We start from the raw sequence: 22,896 nt of genomic DNA, 5'->3' as shown, positions 1-22,896 counted from the left end.
CCATGGCCCCACTTAGTGCAACAGTTTCCCAGTCAGGTTACGTTTAGTGTGTGTATCGTTAGGCCTTCCCGGCCCCACATTGGTTCTCCATTTTTAGCTTAGTTTTATATTTACATTCCACACATTTTAGCTGACATCACTTTTAGTAGTGACATTTTACACATCTAGCCTTGCAAAATATACCAAGAATACATCTTACATGCTGCTTGTTTTTAGCTAGCCTTTCTCTACATGTAATCTGAACACTCTGTTCAAGGTTAGTAATAAAGTACAAGATATCCTAGTGCTTGTATTGCCCATTCAGAGACAGCTTCTAACATCTGGATATATTATTGCATCGAAGTTGTACTTTTAACACAGTGTGACTTTGATTATATAACTGATGCGCTGACCCATAGGGGTCAGAGGAGCACTGCATCTGTGACTGTCTTGGGACGAATGCTGTGTTCAACATGCAGCTCTGCTGGAGCTGATCTTCCAGTTTGCTCAGAAGGATTTCCATCTACACTACAAGCCAATTTCCTGGTTCAGTTTTCCAGGTATGGGGCTAAGCTCTTAGATCGGGTGAAGTCAGAGGGTACATTCACTATGCTCTCAAGTATAGGGTTAGTGATAGGTAGGAATATCTAGAAATAATTTTCCATTGTTGAACTCTTTATTCTTTTACCATGTTCATAATGCTGGTAACAATGCTTTGATTCATCGGCCTAACTATTGCAGCTCATTCTCTCTGCATGCATGAGTAAGACAACAAAAGAGTAAGATCTGTTTCTATAATTCCCTTGGGTATAAGAGTGTCATGTTCAGGTTGCCATAGTCACCTTCCACCATGAGGTGAGGCACTGTGAGCTATCAAGGAATTGGGCTGACAGCTTCTAATGGTGTTGACGCACTCAGTCCCCAAATTCTGAAGGTCTGCAATCCTAAAACACAGTCCTGTTATTTTACTAGAAACCGTATAACATGAATTGCAAATTTAATTCACCACTCCCAAAACTCGGATACCTTTCACAATGTGGTAAACTTTGGAACTGGAATAGTAAATCTGACCACCTTTCACAGTCCCAAAGAACACTTTCCCCAATGTGATTAACTTTGCAGGAGGAATAGTAAATATTAAATACCCAAAGTCCAACACTTTCCAATAGCAAAGTGGAACATTCGCTCTCCCCGGGCCCGATAGATTTCACAATGTGATTACGTTTCTAATTAGAACAGTAAATTTGAACTACCCAAAGTCCAACACTTTTCCAATGTAGTACGTCCGGAGTGGGGACACTTCCCCCAGTTTAGTTAGGAGCTGGAGTTTTAATTTTTGGATCCTACTCTGCAGTTCTGGACAAGAGGAGCAGGGTCAGTACCGATCTCAATGAGGTTAGCTTTTGTTTAGAGTGCCAATGTGGGTGTAAAATGATGGGCTGGAATGCTACCCTTAGCAATTGCAAGTGGTTAGCCTATTTACAAGCATTACTTGCATCACCTTTTGCATGATTCACAGCATTCTCGTTCAATGGTAATCAGGGTTAAAAGTCATGTGTCACAGCTTCTGAGTTTCTGCCAGGCCCCTCCTTTGATTTTTTATGCCATTTTGCTGCATCTGGGAGCCACAGTGGTCTATGGTATCAAGAGAAAAGTGACAACTGGTACCTGCCCAGAAGGAATAAAAAGATGACAGGGCAGTGGTGATTTTGGAAAATAGGGAAGAATTCAGACAGTTTAGATTATGCCTCATAGCCCACAGAATTGGAAATGATTAGAGCATGGGTACTCACAAACATTTTCCCAGAGGTCACAAACATGGTACACAAGGTGACTGAGGGCTGCATTGATGCCAGCAGGGTGGGAGTCAGGATGTGGAGGGTAGGGTGGGTGTAGGGAAAGTGAGGTATGTATGTGGTGTAGACTGTAAGTTGTGGAGTTTGTGAGGTCTTTATTATCCAGGAGAGGCATAGATTAATATTGCGCTATGCTGTATCTGAATTGTTGTCCTTCTACTGTGCACAAGATCAAGCCTTCTCTACTTGCTGTGGCTACTTTTGAGGAGTCAAGTGTCTCTGCTTGCTGTGGCTACTTTTGATGAGTCAAGTGTACAAACAAAGTAAATAGCCTATTAAACTGGAATGAAATAGAATCATAAGCCTCCCAATCTCCTTAAGCCATTAGCCTATGTTATGTTATGTCATGTCATGTTATGTTAATCTGGATTTGTAGAGCGCAACTTATAACTTGAGGGGTTATCCAAGTGCTAGATAAGGTGTGTAGGTGTGGGTGTGTGGGGGGAGTGAGTTAGGGGTCAGAGTGTAGTTAGTTGAAGAGCCAGGTCGTCAGCATCTAGCGGAATTCAGGAAGCGAGGAGGAGGCCATAATGTGTAGAGGAAGGGCATTCCATGGCTTGGGTGTGATATGGGAGAAGGCTAGGCCTCCTGTTCTGCTTTTGTGGATACAGGGGATGTGTGCGAGTGAGGCAGAGTGCAGGTGTCTAATGAGTTGATGGAAGTGAAGGTGGCTGTTGAAGTATACAGGCCCTATGTTATGCAGTGCCCTATATATATATATATATATATATATATATATATATATAGACCTATATGTATGTGTGTGTGTGTGTATGTGTGTGTGTGTGTGTGTATACACATTAGGCATGCTTAGAAACAGTAAAACAGTAAACGTATTTAGAGCCCCAACCCAGAAGGGGAAAACTTCCACAGAAAAAAGTTTTTTTGTTAGAAAAACCCTCACCTACCAGGGTTACCCGTTGGTGGCATGCTTCATTATTGGGTTTCTTCCCGTTCTGCTGCAGAACGAGGCGTGCTGCGACCAACGGAATACGTGGGAGCACTGTTGGTATCAGCGATGTGGATGCTAGAAAAGGATAGGGGTGGTGGGGTCTTGGTAAGTTAAAAATACTCCCTCTGGATGATATTACTAGTTTAATATGTCTCACAGGGGTGGCATGATTAAAAGGGGTGTCAGGAGGGTGGGTATATTATATACCTGTCCTCCTTAGTGGTCTACATGTTTCGGAGTTTACCCCTAAACTCCTCTTCAGGACCAAAGTGATCTCCCTAGTATCAATCCTTGTGCGCCTACCACTAGGAGAAGTACTCTTACTATGTACTGTGGTAAGGTGGTATATACCAATTAAATTAAATTAAATACTACCCATCAGTGTCAATGCTCTGCTGGGCAAATCTGTGAAAGAAAAGAGAAGATAGAAGACGTAAATGCATCTCTCAGGTGTGTGGTGTCGTTGTCACCATCACCCAGCCAAATGGCATCAGTAGTTCATACATAAAAACGAATACAAGACATACTACATATAAGAAACACTACAAAATACTTAAAACACATGAGGCACCTCTAAGAAAACACATGTGGTGCATGCGTGACCTACATTCAGTGTTTATGCTAATTGCATCATGGGTCCTGCGGGTGGGATGTGTGCTTAAAGTCACACACTGTAAAATATACACAAATGAAAATGCGGTGAAGGTCAAGCTCAACGAGCGCGTTCTGACCACTACAGGTGGTCTAGGGCATACAGAGTAGTTACTTCCTCAAAGCGACACTCCTGCCAAAAACCTACTCCTCACCTCGCCATGGCCCGAATAACACCGTGATACCCGTAGGCATCCGGTATTTGTAATGGAGAACTGCTCACGCATCCAGACTTGTTGGCGCGTGGGAAGACTAGACCAACGACCTTCCAAGATGTTCCTATACACCACCTAGTACTTCTATTCCAATAGAGATCTTGACATTCAAACAAGCAGTTATGAAGGATATCAATGACATTGATCCTACCAGTCTAAAGGAATTCCATAATACCACAAGGGAAGAAAAGAAAGCGCTTCAAGACCTGGCCAACAATACAAGCATAGTTATTAAGCCAGCAGACAAAAGGGGCGCCCTGGTCATCCAGACCACGGACAACTATAGGAAAGAATGCTTAAGACTGCTGGGCGATGCACGGAATTATGAAAAACTACAGGAGGATCCCACGAGTTTCCTGCAAAAAAAGATTAGCAGTATGGTTGAGCAAGCACTGGCACACAACTGAATTTCCCAGAAAGAGGGTGACTTCCTGATAAACAAGAATCCAGTGACCCAATACTTTTACACTATACCCAAAATCCACAAAAACCTCGAATCACCACCAGGGAGACCCATTGTGTCCGGTATAAACTCAGTTTTGGAGCCTTTGTCCCATTTTGCCGATCCTTTCCTAAGGCCTATAGTCCAAAACACGGACACGTATCTGAAGGACACAAAGGATGTATTATGTCTCCTTAAAGACAGGCTTTTCGACCCCATTCATGAAACACTCTTGGGTTTAGATGTAGAGAGCCTATACACCAGTCTACCCCACTCTGACACTCTACGTATCATAGAAGAAGTCATGACCATGCAACCTGGTTCTGGAGTGCTGTTTCTGGGCACTAACCAAACATTTATTTGGTTTTGAAGACACCCTGTACCTACAGAAACATGGCACCAGCATGGGAAGCACCTTTGCTCCAAGTCTAGCAGGTCTTTACGTTCACCATCTGGAGAAATAAATAATTCTCAAAGCCACCAACCCATATAGGGAAAACATCACTCTATGGAAGAGATACATCAACGACATCCTAGCCATTTGGAAAGGGGAGGAAAAACAGATAGCCCATTTTTTAGCGTGGCTAAATGTACAGGGTCAGTTCCGGAAATTCACTCTAATGCAGAGCAAAGAACAACTGGTTTTCCTTGACCTAAACATCATAGCAATGAATGGCACTCTAAAAATCACTACCCATGAGAAACCAACAGCCAAGAACTGTTTGCTACTGTTTGACAGCGCACACCCTCGGCATCTGAGAGAGAGAACGTCCCCTTTGGCCAATTTCTCAGACTCAGGAGAAACTGTTCCGAGGTGTCTGATTATAAACAGCAAGCTCGGAACCTAGCATCCAAATTGGTGGCTAGGAACTACAACCAAAAATCATCAGCCGTGCCATGAAACGAGCACACAACAACTGGGAGGCCCTTTTGGACACCCCCCGATTTGAAAGAGAAAGAAGAAAGGTCCATATGCATCACCACAGGTAGCCTCTAATCTGGAACATAAGATTATCAATAAACATTGGTGCATTCTGTACAGAGGCCGCCTGGACCTTCCGAAACCTATGTTTTCCCATAGACATGGCAAAAGCATAAAGGGCATACTGGTACACACCGACCATGTCAACCCAAGAGAGGGCTGAACCCCACCAACCTCCTACCACCACCCACAGGACATTATCCATGCAGCAACTGTAGTGTATGCCATTTGACAAGTGCGACCAAGAAGGTCACTTTCAATAATGACTCCACATGGGAAATCAGAGGTTTTACCAACTGTAACACCCATGGAGTAGTTTACATGATTACATGCCCAAGCAACCTACATTACATTGGAATGACTAATCGCAAAGCAAAGATCCGCATACGGGAACATCACAGGAACTTAAGGTGTGGCCACGCTACGACAAAAATGTCCTCTCATTTCATCGATAATGCCCACCCAGTAGATGACTACCAGTGGGTCATCCTCGAACATCACAAGGAGGTTGTTCTTGAAAGGGAACAACGCTGGGTCTTCAAATTACACACTCATCAACTTGGTCTCAACGAAAACATCCCATGGGGACAACTAATGCAACATTAATTACTGTTCCCCCCTCTTGGGCAAGACACCTAGATGTCCAACACCATATGTAGACTTAACTCTTTTGGATTCCTCGATTACCATCAAACCCCTTTTTCCAGCCTTAAGTAATGACAATTTTTTTTGTATTGCGTAAACCTCCCTCTCCCTCCCTCTTTCTCTTCCCCCTCCCTTTCTTCCTCTTCTCTCTTTTTCTTTCTATAATTTTGATTCTTCTTTCAAATTTCTTTTTCCTTTTCCATTGGACACCCTCTCTCTTCCTCCCTCTCTCTGTATCTCCCTTCCCCCTCCTTTTTCCTTCTCCCCTTTTTTCTCCCCTTTTATTTTTTATTTTTTATTTTTTTGTTCTATTTTTCTCTTTGTAATTTCTAATTTTTCTTTCACCTTTTCTTTTTTCTAATACTCCCTCCGGTATACCCCTCACCCCTTTTTTCCCGTTCCCCCCTCCTCCCTATGACACTTCATTGTGTGCCTCTTTTCTACTTCAGTGATGCCATATCAATACAGGCATCTCGAGGGGCATCCACTATTCAGGAACCTCGTAGTCCTTCATTGAGCCACCGATGACCGCCATCTTGGAAGGTCGTCAGTCTAGTCTTCTCACGTGCCAACAAGTCTGGACACGTGAGCAGTTCTCCATTACAAATACCGGATCCCTACGGGGATCGCAGTGTTATTCGGGCCACGTTGAGGGGAGGAGTAGGTTTTTGGATGCAGTGTCGCTTTGAGGAAGTAAGTACTCTGTATGCCCTAGACCACCTGCAGTGGTCAGAATGCGCTCATTGAGCTTGACCTTCACCGTATTTTCATTTCTGTATATTTTACAGCGTGTGACTATAAGCACAATCCCCTCCCAGAGGACCTATGATGGAATTAGCATAAACACTGAAAGTAGTTCACGCATGCACCACGTGTGTTTTCTTAGAGGTGCCTCACGTGTTTTAAGTGTTTTGTAGTGTTTCTTATATGTAGTACGTCTTGTATTTGTTTTTATGTATGAACTACTGATGCCATTTGGCTGGGTGATGGTGACAACGACACCACACCTCTGAGAGATGCATTTATGTCTTCTATCTTCTCTTTTCTTCCACAGATTTGCCCAGCAGAGCATTGACACTGATGGGTAGTATTTAAATTAATTTAATTGGTATATATCACCATACCACAGTAAACCTTTGACCCTGCTTGCAGGTAGGTCGCTCCCCGCTTTGCCTTCCGCGCCACCTCCTTTCTCCCGTCCTCACTTTGCCTCTTTCCCCGCCGCTGCGTCCCCTGCGGCCCCTCCCGCCTCTCCCCTCCTTTTCTCACCATTTTTTCTCTTCCCTTTCCCGCCGCTGCATCCCCCGCGGCCCTACCCGCCTCCCCCCTCCTTCTCTCACCGTTTTTTCTCTTCCCTTTCCCGCCGCTGTGTCCCATACGGCCCCTCCCCCCCCCCCCTTCTCTCACCGTTTTTTCTCTTCCCTTTCCCGCCGCTGCGTCCCCTGCGGCCCCATCCACCTCCCCCTTCTTCTCCCACCGTTTTTCCTCTTCCCTTTCCCGCCACTGCGGCCCCACCCCCCTCTCATAGGACTGCCACTCCCACCCTCCCCTCCTCTTATGGCAGCCGCGGCGCAGCCGCACAGCTGGCGCGCCTAAGGCGCACCAAATGCAAGCTTGTCTGCGCCCGTCAGCGCCTGGACCGCGCCTAGCGCCAGAACCCCTGGCCCTCCCAGACACACCTACTCCCCCCTCACCCTCCACTCCCTCAACCCAGGCCCCCACCCCACATGCACCACATGTAGTCCCACACACACTCATGGCCCCTTCACCTGCTACACCTGCCACTTCTCCTGCTCATCATCCCTCACACCACACACCAACCATAGCGACCCCACCCTCAACAAACACAACACCCCCAACACAAAACTCACCCACCCTGCCCCACCAGCCAACCCAGCAACACACCAGCCCACAACCAGAACACACCCCGCAACAACACCCTCACGCACCACACCAACGCCACCCACCACAACCACCTGAACTGCCTGCTACTCAACATCCGCTCCCTTCACAAACATGCCATAGAACTCTGGGAACTCATCACTACACACTCACCTGACATCGCCTTCCTAACGGAAACCTGGACCAACCTCTCCTCAGAAACCGACATAGCCAGAGCCACCCCCAAGGGATACAAACTCCAACGCAAAGACCGCCTAAACAAGCCAGGCGGGGCATCGCTATCCTACAATCCTACACAGAGACACCATCAAAGTCACCACCAGCTCCCAAGACACTATCGGCAACACTGAACACATGCACTTCCTCATCCACATCAACAACAACTCCACCCACAGAGGTACACTAATCTACAGACCACCCGGACCACGCCCCGCCTTCTGCGACACCATCGCCGACAGCATCAGCCCGTACGCCCTCACCTCCACAGACTACATCATCCCCAGTGATTTCAACTTTCACTTAGAAAACCCACAAGACCACAATACCACCTCCCTCATAGACAATCTCAACAACCTCGGACTCAAACAACTGGTCACCGCACCCACCCACTCAGCAGGACACACGCTGGACGCAATCTTCACCTCAAGCCAACACATAGCCTACACCCACACCACCGAACTCCTCTGGACAGACCACCGCTGCGTCTACTAGTCCTTCACCAAACCCCCCACCCACTACCATCAACCCACCACACCCTACCACATGTGGGACAAGATCCCCACAGAACGACTAAACTCCCAACTGGCCCATAACCCCCCCACATCAACGACCCCAACACAGGAGCACACAACCTCTCCAAATGGATCACTACCTGCGCAGACACACTAGCACCCCTCAGAAAACACATCACCACCCGCAACACCAAGAACGTCCCATGGTTCACCCCTGAACTCCAAGACTCCAAGCACAAATACCGCCAAGCTGAGAAAATATGGAGACTAGAACCCTCCTCAACCAACTTCTCCACACTCAAAACCAACATTTGCACCCATCACCAACTCATACGCACCGCCAAAAGAGATCACTACAAGACACGCCTTCACAACAACTCCGAAAACAGCAAAGAACTCTTCACCATCATCAACGAACTTGCCAAACCCAAAGCCAGCAACATAGACCCCACATACACACAGCCCCTATGTGACGCCCTTTCCAACCACTTCCTCCACAAAATCCTGGACATCCACAATAGCTTGATATCACACCCACCCACCACACATACCCCTCTCCCACCCAACTCAACCCCCACTCAAGACTCCCCCATCACACTATCCACATGGACCCCTACCGCACACGAAGAAACCGAAAAAACCATGAACTCCATCCACTCCGGTTCCCCTCCGACCCCTGTCCACACCGCATCTACAACAAAGCTAGCCCTACCATCGCCCCCATACTCTACAACATAATCAACTCCTCTTTCGACTCCGCCACATACCCAGACCGCTGGAAGCACGCGGACATTACCGCTCTCCTAAAAAAAAAACAAGCCGACCCAGAGATACTCTCCAACTACCGCCCCATCTCCCTCCTCCCGTTCCCCGCCAAGGTTGCAGAGAAATTAGTCAACACTCGCCTATCCCACTTCCTCGAAGCAACCAACACCCTGGACCCCACACAATCTGGGTTCCGCAAGAACCACAGCACAGAAACCGCCCTCATCGCATGCACTGACGACATCAGGACCAAAGTCGACAAAGGCGAGACCGTCGCACTCATCCTCCTAGACCTCTCCGCAGCTTTTGACACCGTCTGCCACCACACACTCTGCACACGCCTCCACAACATAGGAATCCGCCACAAAGCCTTAGACTGGCTTTCCTCCTTCCTCACCGACCGGACCCAGAGAGTCCGCCTCCCGCCCTTCCACTCCAACACTACCAAGATCACCTGCGGAGTCCTCCAAGCCCCACACTCTTCAACATCTACATGATCGCCCTAGCCAACATTCTCCGAGCACACGGAATCACAATCCTCTCAAATGCAGATGACACCCAACTCATCCTCTCCCTCACCCGCAACCCCACCACCGCCAAAACCAACCTACACGCCGCTCTCCTAGACACCACCAACTGGATGACCACTAACCATCTCAAGCTCAACTCAAACAAAACCGAAGTCATCATCTTCGGCCCCAACAAAACCACATGGGACAACTCCTGGTGGCCCACCGCCAGAGGCCCCGCACCCAACCCTGCAACCCACGCACGCAACCTCGGCATCATCCTCGACCCCTCCCTCTCCATGACACAGCAAATCAATGCTCTAACCTCCTCCTGCTTCCACACACTCCGCACCCTAAAAAAATCCTTCAAATGTATCCCCCCAGAAACCAGAAAGACAGTCACCCACGCACTCATCAGCAGCAGACTGGACTACGACAATGCCCTCTACGCCGGCACCACACTCAAACTCAAACGCAAACTCCAAAGAATCCAGAACACAGCCGCGCGCCTCGTCCTTGGCCTCCCCCGACATGAACAAATCTCACCACACCTCAAATCCCTACACTGGCTCCCCATAGACAAGAGAATCACATTCAAGATCCTCATCCACGCACACAAATCCCTCAACAACACCGGCCCAACCTACCTCAATGAAAGAGTAAACTTCCACACTCCTACACGCAACCTCCAATCAGCCAACCTCACCCTAGCCACAGTCCCCCGCATCCAGCACACCACCACAGGAGGCAGGTCTTTCTCCTACCTCGCCCCCAAAACCTGGAACTCCCTCCTCATCGACCTTCGCAAAACCAAAGACCTACTGGTCTTCAGAAAGAACCTCAAGACTTGGCTGTTCGACCAGTGACCCTCCCTGCCCCTCCCCCCCCAGCGCCTTGAGACCCTCACATGTGAGTAGCGCGCTGTACAAATTTTTTGGATTGATTGATTGAATAGTAAGAGTACTTCCACTAGTGGTAGGCGCACGAGGAGTGATACCTGGGAGATCACTTTGGTCCTGAAGAGGAGTTTAGGGGTAAACCCTGAAACATGTAGACCACTAAGGAGGAGAGGTACATAATATACCCACCCTCCTGACACCCCTTTTTAATCATACCACCCCTGTGAGACATATTAAACTAGTAATATCATCCAGAGGGGGGCATTTTTAACTTACCAAGACCCCACCACTCCTATCCTTTTCTAACATCCACATCACTGATACCAAAAGTGCTCCTACGTATTCTGTCGGTCGCAGCACGCCTCGTTCTGCAGCAGAACGGGAAGAAACCCAATGATGAAGCATGCCACCAAGGGGTAACCCTGGTGGGTGAGGGTTTTTCTAACAAAAAAACTTTTTTTTCTGTGGAAGTTTTCCCCTTCTGGGTTGGGTCTCTAAATACGTTTACTGAAGCTTCAAAGAGGATAGACACTCCCCTTTAACCCTCCTTCTCCCCCTTTGTTTAGCGTGCTTAGAAACAGGCCCAGTTAAGGTAGCAAATTGCATAACAATCCTCGACCAAGACCCCACAACAAGGGGTGCAATTCACTGTGCTGGGCAGACACAAACACCCAACCTTTGCCTCTAGATGTAATACAGGGGAAAAGTTTCAAACATGGTATTATCACTTTGCCCATAAATGCCGACTGGGAACTCTGCATTAAAAGTCTGACCAGGTTGCACAACACAGTGGCATTACATTGGTGAGAATAGTCTCTGAATCTCACCATCAGAATCACTCACACCTTAGTTGTTGTGTAATGAGTGAGATGGAAACTATGGATTTCAAGACATATTTTTCATTAATCCTGGCTTTCCCTTGTGACAAATTGTGTGTTCCTAGGTGTTATAAATGGGGTCTCTGGGGCGTGGCTTCAGGCGTCAAGATGGCGGTCGCACTCTGAGAGTTTTCTGGACCCCTCCGTCATCCGCCCGTAGTTTACGCGGTCTAGCGGAGCGAAAGATGCCGCTTTAGATGTCCTTGTGACCCCTGGATCCCTGGGGGGGCCGTTGTGGTGAGTGACTGAGGGAGACGGGTCCCGTTCTCGTGCCACGACCCGATCGGACGGGAGAACAAAATGGCGGTCTGGGCTGGGCTCCCTCGGACGAGCTGACATCGGGACGGCGGACCCTCCTAGCGCGGCCTCTCTGGGTCGGAGGTGCGGTGAGGATCTTGAGGGAAGCTGGGGCCGCGCTCGGTGCACGGAGCCTCGCGGATTGGAGAGGCAGCACGGCTCTGGCGCAGAGAGAAGGCTTTGGGCGGACGGGGCCGCCCCTGCACGCCCACTTGGAGGTGCCGGCTGGGGGGAGTCGCGGCGCCCTGCCACATTGGGACGCAACCCCCATGATTTGGACAGTGAGGGGGGCGCTCACTTGCGGTCGCCCCCCGATGCCCTGATCGCTGCGAGGAGCGTGCAGTGAGGGCGCATTGTGTGCCCGGACCGTGCCGGAGGCGCAGACGCGGCATCAGGAGGAGCAGGGGACGAGATGATGAGGAGCTTTGGTGGGGAGGGCATCCCCCCCCCTTAAGACCTAAAAAGAGAGCCGATGGCTCGGACCCGCCCTCCCTGGCCCATATCCTGGTCGGGCTCGCCACGGACCACAGCTACGATTGGGAGCAAGCCGTGACCCGAGCTGACGGGGAGTGGTTACTCTGCACTGCCTATAACCACGATACTGCGGCGCAGTCTGCGACCTAGCCGAGGTGAGATTTGACGTGGCGCCACAGGGTCCTGGGGGTGGGAGAGGCCGGATCCCGGACCGAGGTGCCTCTCTCCTTCTCTTTCCCCCACCTACGCAGAGGGTGTGACAAGGGGACTGTCGGGGGTAGGCCAACGAACTAGGCCCCTCGTGTGAAGCCGGCGAGGAGGGCGTCCCCGTGGAGCCCAGGGAAACATGGATGATCCTAGAGGGGGGCCCTGAGTCTGTGGCTTCCCGGCTTTCCTGTGTAAAACTGAGGCCGCCTGGACCTGCCTGCCGCAGCGTGGGGCCCTCTTTGGATCCGTGGTAACAACAAGCACGCTGGGGACCCGGACTCGGACTGAAGTATTGCGGGAAGTAACCTACTTGATCCCCGTTCCCTGTACCATGATGGGGAGGGACAAGGCGAACAAACACCCTCCACCCTCCCAGCAAAAGATCGACCAGTTCACGACACCGACGAGCCAGCGGGGAGAGGGAGAGGCGGCTAGTGGGGGCCCGATGCTGGACGGAGTGAGTGCCATCCTTCAAGCCATTCAATCATCGCAGTCGGCCGTAGAGACCAAAATCGGGGAAGTACGAGAAGATGTAGGCCTTATTCGGCAAGACCTCAGAAACGCAGTGAACCGAATCACCGAGGTTGAAACCCGGGTCTCCCAGACTGAAAACGACCTAGCCGACCTCAGAGCCAGGGTGGCCCAGCTGCAGACTCGTACCAGCGCGGAGGACGCTGAAAACCGATCAAGGCGTAACAATCTGCGCTTCATCGGATTCCCGGAGGGCATAGAGGATGGCGGGGCCTCCGAGTTTCTGGAGAAGTGGATCAAAACTTGGATGCCGAACCAGTCCCTTTCGCCCTGGTTCGCGGTTGAACGAGCACACAGGGTGCTTGCCCTGTGCCCCCCCCCCCCGGCGGCCCAAAACGCCCGATGATCGCACGCTTCCTTAACTTCAAAGACAGAGACAATATCCTCAGGGAAGCTAGGCGGTCAGAGGATCTACAATGGGAGAACCATAAAATCCTAATTTTCCCAGACTACACCCGTGAGGTCCAGACTCGTCGCCGGTCGTACGAGCACGTTAAACAAAAACTTAGAGCAATGGAACTCTCATACATGCTCCTCTTCCCCGCACGGCTCAAAGTTCTCATGGCCGGGAAAACATACTTTTTTGAAACACCCGAAGAGGCATTGGACTGGCTAACGGAAGAGGGCGTAGTAGCCCGGGGGGACCCCGGGGACCTGCGGGGAGGACCCCCGTGTCGGAACCCTCCTTCTGGAAGGCCCACGGAGGAGCCGGAGGCGTACCAGATCCCGGAGGGGGAGACAAAAAGACTCGGACACCCCTGCTGACAATGAGACGGATCGAGACTCTGGCGCACAGGCAGAGAGAAACCCTGCAGACCCTTCTGAGCCTCGGGCCTCAGCCCAAACGACAGACGACAACCGCTTGAGCCAGTCCCCGGCGCTCGGCTTAGATGATACACTTGGCCCCCGCCAATGGGTACCGGGGGGCCCGAGCTGTCTGGCTTGCACGTACGGGCCCCGCAGGAGTCACTATTGGCGGCGATGCGCCTCTCTACTACACGGCGTCTGGAACTTGGCATATGACCACTAATTGCAATTGATCCGTTTTAATGGAGGGGTCCATCACTCTACCCCAGTGACAGTCCAACTGGCTGTCCGGTTCTGGTTGGGTTTTTGGGTGACAGATGCTGCCGGGGTGGGAGTATGGGGAGGGCGGTGTTTGGGGGGAGGGGAGTTTGAAACGAGTTTAGATAGTAACGAGTTGGTTAGCCTCGTTTGTTGTCTTAATATTGCATTGTTATGTTTGAAACGGTCGTCCCTAGGTCCACAGCCAGACACTCAGCTTTCTAAGGCACCTATGCAGCTCACACCTGGCACTCATTGACTCAGGTCCTCTCCTGGAACGTAAATGGTCTATTAGATAAGATCAAGAGGTCAGCAGTATTTAGTACACTTCACAGATATTCCCCCTCAGTGGTCCTCCTTCAAGAAACCCACCTCCTCGGGTCTAGGTGCCTCATGCTTGCGCGAGGAGGATATGATAGAGTATATCACGCGGGCTTCTCCAGAAGCTCTAGAGGGGTGGCTATCCTACTCCACCGTTCCCTACCTATGGTGATTACAGCCACGCAGTCCGATCCACAGGGCAGATTTGTTGTAGCCACGGGGACTCTTCATGGGTCGCTGATAAATCTTATTTGTGCGTACGCCCCCCCCGGCGGGGCTTGATGCCTTTTTACTCTCGCTCCGTCGAGTGGCTACGGGACTTCCCCAGGGGACCACCATGCTGGGAGGAGACTTCAACGCTGTCCTCGACCCCAGCCTGGATGTGTCTGGTGGAGCTACCGCCACTAGATCCAACAGGGCCTCGGCCCTCAACAGCTGGGCCGATAGCCTTGGCCTATGTGAGGTGTGGAGAACCTGGCATCCTAGGGAACGTCAATGCACACAAACGTCAGCTGCCCACCAGACACAATCCAGAATAGATCTTGTGTTCATGCCCGCTTTGGACCTCTCGAGCGTCACAGGGGCGGAGATACTCCCTCGGGGAGTCTCGGACCACGCACCAGTACGTGTCCGACTAGGCGGGACAGATCCTTCCAAGCGCCCGGTGTGGCGCCTGAACGCTTGGTATTTACAAGACAAAGACTACACCCATGAGGTCAGGAATCACCTCACTCAATATTTTGAATTGAACCTGGGATCGGTCCGATCTCCGGGAACAATATGGGCTGCCTGTAAGGCTACCCTCCGAGGGCAGGCCAAGCATCTCCTCCGCTCCCGCGAGCAAGACAGGAACTCTCAGGTCTCTGACCTCGAGGCCAAGGCCTTAAGACTGGAGCGCCAACAAACGACCTTAACGTCTGCCTCTACCATGAGGCAGCTGACTATAGTTAGAGAGGAAATTAAACACATAATGTTAGATTCGGCCAAACACATTTGGAGAGCCTCAGTAGCCCGAATATATGGCTGGGGGGATAAAAATGGGAAGCTTTTACATTGGCTGGCTACCTGCCCTCTAGCCAATAGGATTATTCCGGAGATCCTAGAGCACTCGGGCTCCCGCTCCAAAACACCTATTGAAATCGCACAAAGCTTTGCCTCCTACTACGCCTGTCTATATGCAACGCACCCTCGTCCTGCTATTGAGAGAGAGACTCCCCTCTTAAATGATATTACTCTTCCCAGGGTCTCCTCGGAGACAAGGGACAAACTAGATGAAACCATCAACCTCGCTGAAATCACCAATGCAATCTCCAGCCTGGCACCGGGCAAGACTCCAGGCCCCGATGGATTCCCAGCAGAGTTGTACAGTAAGTGCAGTGACATTCTGGCTCCCCACCTGCTTGCCATGTATGAGGAGGCTGAGAGACTGGGCCGCTTCCCCACTGAGATCGACCAGGCCACAATTGTGGTGATCCCCAAAACCCAAACCCCGTCGCGACACTGCTCGGCGTACCGGCCCATCTCACTTCTAAATATTAAGATCAAATTGCTTTCCTCGATCCTTGCCTCCAGATTGAAAGAGGTAATGCCCACACTGGTACACCCTGACCAATGTGGCTTTATGCCCACTCGTAGTACCAGGCACTGCATTAGGCGGCTGCATCTGGCCCTGGCACACCACAAGACTCTATCGCGTACACCCTTGGCATTACTCCTGCTTGATTTTGAAAAAGCCTTTGACACGGTGGATTGGTCCTACCTTGAGCAAGTTTTGCAAAGAAACGGACTCGGTCCCAAATTCCGAGGCCTAGTGAGACTTCTATACTCCAAGCCGACAGCCCGAGTCCAGGTGAACGGAGTAGTCTCCGACCCGTTCCCTATTGGCCATGGAACTCGACAGGGATGCCCACTATCCCCCCTGCTCTTTGCATTGATAATAGAGCCCTTGGCGATATTGCTGCGAGAGGACCCACTGATTGAGGGTTGGTCCTGGCCCACCTGTTCAGAGGATCGCGTGGCGTTGTACGCAGACGATGTCCTCTTATATATTTCCAACCCGGCCAAAAGCGCCCCCCGCGTGTTAGAAATCCTGGGCCTCTTCGCAGAGGCCTCGGGACTGACTCTCAACCCCACCAAGTCCCTGTTGGTCCCCCTGCATCGCTCCAGAGACTGTGTGGACTGGCAACGGAACATCCCAGTACGTAGAAACTGTTTTAAATACTTGGGAGTATATATCTCACTTCTCCCCGAGTTGGCATGCGAACTTAATGTTACACCGCTAACTAGAAGAGTCAGGACCGATCTCCTGCGCTGGAAGACCCTCCCCCTTAACCTGCTTGGTAGAATAGCACTTTACAAGATGATGATCCTCCCTAGGCTCCTCTATCTATTGCAAAACTTTCCACTCCCCATTCCCAGGAAATGGTTCAGGGAAATGGACTCACTGGCACGGCAATTTATATGGAGCGGTGCCCGTCCACGACTGGCGCTCAAAACTTGCCAGAGGGATGTATACGATGGGGGTTTGGGCATGTCCAATATCCATTATTACCATCTCGTGACGCATTTGCTTGTGATTAATGACTGGGTGGGGGGTGGGTGGACAGACCCGGCATACCGACTGGAACTTCAGACGATGGGCTACCCACGGATTTTTGGCACCCTTTACGGGGGCCCGATTTCCCGGGACGTCCCAGACGTGACTTAAGTGGTTTTACAGGGATGGCGGACAGCTCAAAGGTCAACAGGGTGGTGGGGACGTCTTACCCAGCAGACCCCGCTATGGCATGGGAGGCACTTGATGGAGGTGGCGGGCTTGGAGGGTTTTCGGAGCTGGGATAGAATAGGTATTTCCACGCTGGGCGACGTCTGGAGAGGATCACACATTCGGTCCTTTGAGGACCTCCAGAAACACTTTTCATTAAACAAGACACAGTTCCACAGGTATCTCCAGCTCCGACACGCCCTACTAGTACACGTCCGGGCGGGAGATGTCATACCCGAGTATAGTCCCATGGAGGCCAAGGCTCTGATGGCGGGCCTGGGCAAGGGAGGTGTTTCTCAGATATATCGCACCCTAACTACCGGCACTGCAGGTTCCCTGGAGGGGCTCCGCCAGAGATGGGAGGGATGGGTGGGCCCCATGGGAGAGATGGATTGGGACGAAGCACTGATGGCCCCGCGTGCCCTGGCGATGGCCACTCGCCTTTAACTGATACAAACCTATTACCTTCACACAGCTTACCTCACACCCGCTAAACTACATAGAGCGGGCCTCCGCCCCACAGCGGAGTGCCCCCGTTGCAGGAATCCCGCAGCCGACTTCTTCCACATGGTATGGACCTGCCCAGCCATAGAGACGTATTGGGAGGCAGTTTTACAGGAAGTCTCTGAGGTCCTGCAGGAAGATATAGAGAGGGAGCCTCTGTCACTCCTCCTGGGAGTCATGGGCGGCATTGGGCTGAGGAGACCAGATCGAATTTTCCTTGGGCTGGCGTGCCTAGTGGCCAAGAGGGATATAGTGGCGAGCTGGAAAGCCAGGAGCGCCCCGACACTGACTAAATGGAGACGGGGGTGGACTGGTGCGCGCAAAGTGAAAAACTTGTATATGAGGCCAGAGGATGCCCGAATAAACACAATAAGATATGGGGGAAATGGGAGGCCGCAGCAGGTTCATAGACGACGCAAACCCTCCATTCATAACGTGTTACCTGGGATTATGGGTTCGACCGTTGTTAGATGCCCGTTGGCATCGTGTTAATTGTATGCAACATTGTTTTTATTCCCATGCAAAACCAATAAAAAGTCTTTATCAAAAAAGAAATGGGGTCTCTATTTGGCAGAGGTATACACCCTTGTCAAGTAGGGACCATAATCCTAGTCAGGGTAAATCACAACACAATCCAAATTATCCTGTGCCCACCATCCGGTAGCTTGGCACTGAGAAGTCAGGCTTAACTTAGAAGGCAATGTGTAAAGTGTTTGTGCAAAACTTATACCAATTCACAATGAAAAAAACACAAAAAGACACCACACATGTTTAGAAAAAATATAGAATATTTATATGAATAAAATACTGTTGAAACTAGCAAAATCCAATGTACACAAGAAAAGTTATGAATTTGTAAAGATTAAATCCAACTAAAGTGCCTAGAATCACAATAGCTCCAGCTGGGGCTACCACAGCGTTGTTGACGGAGTCGTTCCCAACAATCCGACACCACCGGTGCTGGTCACAGAGTCACATGGGCCCCCAGGTACGGTACCTTTTGAAAACTAAGAACACAGACACCGCACAGAGTCAGAAAGAGGCGTCGCTGAAGTTGGTGCCGCGTCAATCCCTTACAGTTTCAGAGGAAAGAGGCGTCGGTTCCGCCCTGCAAAGCAGATGGAGGTGAGGTATCAGTTCCGTCCAGATGCAGGGGGGGATGATCTGGATGGAACCAATGTCTTTGCTGTCCCTGAGTCTTCAGAACAGGTGGCAAGCTCAATCCAAGCCATTGGAGAGCACTTTTCGTGGAAGGCAGAGTCCTTCCAGCACAGTCAGAGGCCAGCAGGGCAGCAGAGCAACAGCAGGGCAGCAAAGCAGTCCAGAGAGTCCTTTGGGCAGCCAGGCAGGTCTTCTGAGAGAGTTCAGGTGCAGGTCCAGAAGTGCCTGAGTTGGTGGGGTCAGAACCCAGTTTATGTACCCCAAAATGCCTTTGAAGTGGGGGAGACTTGAAAGAGTGGTTTTGAAGTACACAAGTTCCCCTTTTAGCCCAGTCCTGTCTGCTAGGGTCCCAGTGGGGGGTTATCAGTCCTTTGTGTGAGGGCGGGCCACTGACCTTTGAAATGTGTCAGACCATCCACCCTTCCAGCCCAGGAAGACTCATTCAGTAGGCAGATGAATGCAGATGCGACTGAGTGTCCTGTGTTTATGGTTGTCTGGGTGAAATGCATCAGGGGAGCTGTCAACCAGTACAGACCAGACGTTGATTGGAGACAGGCTGTAAGGCACAGATGGTTTTAAGTACAGAGAAATGCTCACTTTTTAAAAGTGGCATTTCTAAAATAGTAATATAAAATCCAACCTCACCAAAAAGCAGGATTTTCTATTACTTTTCTGGCCATACTAAATATTACCTGGTTACTCCTTTCAGATCAGAATCTACCACTCAAAGTATATGAGGGCAGTCCAAATGCAAGTGTATGAAAAGAGCAGGCCACACTGTAGTGGAAAACGAATTTTGGAGTTTTTCACTACCAGGACATATAAAACACATATGTACATGTCCTGTCTTTTACCTTCATAGCACCCTGCCCTATGGGTTACCTAGGGCCCCCCTTAGCGGTGACTTATATGTAGAAAATCGGAGTTTAAGGCTTGGCAAGCACATTTAAATGCCAAGTCGAAGTGGCAGTGAAACTGCATACACAGGTCTTACAATGGCAGGCCTGAGACATGGTTAAGGGGCTACTTAAGTGGGTGACACAATCATTGCTGCATGCCCTCTAGTAGCATTTAATTTACAGGCCCTGGGCACATGTAGTGCACTTTACTAGGGACTCATAAGTAAATCAAATATGCCAATTGGGGATGAACCAATGTTACCATGTTTAAGGGAGAGAGCATATGCACTTTAGCACTGGTTAGCAGTGGTAAAGTGTGCAGAGTCATAAAACCAGCAAAAACAGTGTATGAAAAGGGGAGGGAGGCAGAATAAAAAAGTTGGGGGATGACCACCCTAAGCCTGTCAGGTCTAACACTAGGCAATCAATTTTTGAACTTATTTTGTACTCCTTTTTTGTAGTGATAAGAAGAGCTTAAATGAAACTAGATAGTGGCAGTAAGTATATAAGTAAACAGGGCAGGACTGTAACCCAACAACCACTTGATTTTGGGGAAGAGAACACCCAGCCTCATAGTCCACTCACTCAAATGCAGTGCACTGAGGAAGTTATAGACCTTTAATTAAGAAGTGCTGCACTGTTATGTTGGTACTGCTGCTTCAAATGTGCTTCCCATGCCTCTGTCCCTTATGTCATAGAGGTGAGCAAGCCACTAAAAATGCGCTCCAAGCTCGAGACAGATCCCTGGCTTTGGCTCAGGCTTGAAGCTCTCTTTTATTCTCAAGCCCAAAACAAGACAAGTTTTTTTGGTGGCTTTTGTCTGCTACCCACACTCTAAACTTGTGCACCAAGAATTAAAGTCAAATAAATAGCTATTTATGTAAAATGAGAGAGAAGAAGATAGCTGTCTATTGGCTGCTTTGCTCAATGTGAAACCAGAAAACCTGGGATCAGTCCTAGCTTCCTTGTATGACCGAATTGCATGATCTGCACAATTCATGTATTTCATCTTGCCTCCTTCTTCTTAAGTATAACATGACAGCACCATGACATACATGAGTGCAGGACATTCGCTGCACAAGAATTCCTCTTGTATTTGATTTAACAGACTATATTATTGCTCCATGTATAATAACACGCTGGGCAACACCTAAAGGAGCTCATGACACCAGACGTGCCCCCTGGTACACTAATGGCATTGTCATCAGTGATGGGGAGAGAGCATGAATGTTTCATTTTGTAAACTATCACTTATAATAAATGCTACTCAATGAAGTGATATAATCTTATGTACTGAGGTGAAACACTTTCACGTTACAGAAATTCACTACATTTTTATAAAGCCTTTATTATGGGTTCCTTGTATTCGGGTTCGGGGAGGACCTTGCATAGCAGTTCTGGCTGGACTGTTTCCATAGGAGAACGGCCAAGACTGATTGGCTTAAAGCTGCGTGCAAAAGAGGGATGGACTCGGATGCGCCCTGAGTAATTACAAGTGAGTGAAATCAATTCAAGCCCGTCATCACTTTATTATATAATTTAGTGAATCGCACTAATGCATAATATATATATATATAATTTCGTGAGTAGCAAACTGTTCCACAGCCGCTCGTGTTTATCGTGCACGGGTAGTCAAGTAAACGTGAATTCTCACTTTGCCAACCTGCTGGCCTAGGTCTCCCAGAAATATGAGGCATCAAAGGTACCTTCATACCAATAGGAAATTGGACTGGAAGAAAAAATGAGTTCATTGTATAAAGTGGAGTAGAGATTACTGTGGAAACGAGATAACGATAGCATAAAGTATCATTGAAGAGCTTTTTTGAGTCTAAAGTGGGAAACCGCTGTGTTGTGCCTGTCATCTAGTGGGCGTTAGTGTGTACTGCACATGATTAGTTAGATATGATATAAGTAACGAACAAGGAATGTTCGCGCAGTTTTAACACTAGGCAAGTGGAAAGTTTTCGCGAGAAATCTGTTAGGAAAATCCTAATTAGCATTGTTATTCTGAGCCACTTTTTAACCGTCATAATAACCAGAATATTAACATCGACTGGTCTTCCTATTCTGGGTAGCAGGTGTCTTGGTGACGAAAAGTCCTTAATACATACATGTTTATTAGCTAGACCTCTCGAACTACTCCAATAGTGAAATCCATCCACAAACCACTGGGTAAAATGCGCCGAGGAAAGAGTCGTAAATTTACTGCTTGGCCTGTATTGTCCTCCTGTTCAGATAAATGCCCACACCCAGCACCAACACAACTATGCAACTAGAGAGAACAAATTATGCGGCGGGGTTGATTAAATCATGCGTTAAGGAAATACAAAATATGCTGGAAGAACGCAGCACCTCTCTCGTTGAAAACAGCACGGTAGCGTACATATTCCACATTTATTGTCAGTATCTCACTAGGAGGTCCTTTAGCATTCAAGACATGGGGCTTACAAACAGATACAATATGTTTGTGATTTCTCTAAAATCTAAGAGTCTCCTGAAATAACTACTGCTTCCAGAACAGTGTATGTGATGTGAACATGAATTTGTGTTAGTATTAAAAACTAAGGGCCTGATTTAGATCTCGGCGTTATTACCGCCAATCCGCCGCCACAGCTGACTCGAAAACACGGTCAAGTCGACGTGTTCTGCCCACCGTATTTAGATGTACTGCGGCTGAGCCACAGACCGCCACAACAGAGTGCTCTATCTATCTGTCAGGCTGGCGGGTCCCCGGCAACTCTATTTACATGTTACAGTCCTGCAAGAGGTGTACTGGCGGCGGATTTCTGACGGAGGGAAACTGTAGCGGGAGCCATTGGCCATGGTACAATGGCAGTGGCTATTGCATAGAAGTGAGTGACAAAGAACACACACTGACCTTTAGCCATATGTGTCCACCTACACAACACAACACAGTATATACACACTATTGTCTATTCCCATTCCACCACAACACAACACACATTGCCATATATCAATGACACAACATATACACACCCTTGATACTACACACACATACAGACAAACAACACAACCACAACAATCAACACAATGACACACCCATCTACACAAACACACGTACACAAAAGCACAGTTGCACACATCAGAACAACGACCATCACACACCAACAACACACACCTGAATGTTGCACACAGCAACACAACACACAACCCAAAACACACAACAGACATCTGATCCACATGCATGTGGCACACAGACAGACACAACCACATCTCCCACTCCAGCTCCCTCCACCTTGACCAGCC

Source organism: Pleurodeles waltl, chromosome 6, assembly GCF_031143425.1.
Source record: "Pleurodeles waltl isolate 20211129_DDA chromosome 6, aPleWal1.hap1.20221129, whole genome shotgun sequence".
NCBI classification, from domain to species: domain Eukaryota; kingdom Metazoa; phylum Chordata; class Amphibia; order Caudata; family Salamandridae; genus Pleurodeles; species Pleurodeles waltl.
The sequence above is the reverse complement of the archived record's forward strand: the minus strand, read 5'-3'. Positions refer to the sequence as shown.